The sequence below is a fragment of the Apis laboriosa genome, unplaced genomic scaffold, assembly GCF_014066325.1.
Source record: "Apis laboriosa isolate Shangri-la unplaced genomic scaffold, ASM1406632v1 scaffold2711_cov131, whole genome shotgun sequence".
NCBI lineage: Eukaryota > Metazoa > Arthropoda > Insecta > Hymenoptera > Apidae > Apis > Apis laboriosa.
In genome coordinates, this window is record NW_025222597.1 from 1 (window position 1) to 1,043 (window position 1,043).

The 1,043-nt window shown below is 36.5% G+C and overlaps 1 long non-coding RNA gene across 1 annotated transcript; it reads left to right on the forward strand.

Annotated features, from left to right (window-relative positions):
- The first annotated feature begins 4 nt into the window (after positions 1-4).
- On the forward strand, positions 5-808 carry LOC122714022. The gene is made up of 2 exons (XR_006346555.1): positions 5-55; positions 255-808. It is a non-coding gene; the product is annotated as an uncharacterized LOC122714022 (long non-coding RNA).
- The last annotated feature ends 235 nt before the right edge of the window (positions 809-1,043 follow it).

The following is a 1,043-nucleotide window of genomic DNA, read 5'->3' on the forward strand; positions in this document are numbered from 1 at the left end:
GGGCGCCGGTGAAGAGGCATCCGAGCCTAAGCCAGACAAGGACGACCAGTATAAGGTACGCAGTTCCTTACTTCTCTTCTCTTCTCTTCTCTTTTTTTCTCTTCTTTTCTCTTCTCTTCTCTTCTCTTCTCTTCTCTTCTCTTCTTCCCTTCTGCTCTCGGTTAACGGCTGAAGAACGGCTTGCGATTGAACAGTGTGAACATTGTTGTTGTTTAAAAAAAAAAGGAAAGAAATATCAATATGTTAAATTTCAGATTGTTATGGAATAATATGTTCGATTCCACGAGACGGTAGCCAAGCAAAAGTATTATCCTGGTCTCCTGTTCCGCGAATGGTCTGTACATATCTGACAAATTGTTTGATCGACATCATGGAAAATATTGTTCCAGGGAGAAACCTGAGAATTAATTACGTTTCTCGATGATAATTTAAGATTTGCTATTATTGGGCAAGTTTTCGGTGCTTTTCACTCTCATCGCTTTTTGGGGAAAGCTTCTGTAAAGGTTTCGAATTTATTTGTGAATTATGTTTTTATTCTTTTTTTGTTTNTTTTTTTTTCATTTTTGATAAATAAAAGCGAGAGACGGGCTCGAGTTTTACGAGTCGGGAAGATTTACGAATTCGGGGGAAATTAGAGGGAGAAGGTGAGAAATGGATTGGTTTCGAAGGAAATCGGATTTGCACGTCTGATCAAACGGATCTAAGAATATTTCCAATCGTGGTGCTTTTCATTCTCGCATGCTGTAACGCGATCGAACATTAGTCACGTTACGCCGACCGAAATTTTAATAAATATTTTTATCATTAACCTGACTTTTTCTTATTTGTTAAACTGTCTTTCCAGACTTACGAAACGATCTAACGAAAAACTTATAATTTAAGAAATTACAAAACTCGATCCTTCGAATCTATCCTTCCTTTCTCTTAAAGAGATTAAGAAGAAGAAGAAGAAGAAGAAGAGGAAGAAGAATTAAATCTAACTAATTCATCCCCTTTTTTTTTCTTTTTTTCCTTTTCCACGCAGAGAACAATCGAGAAATAAA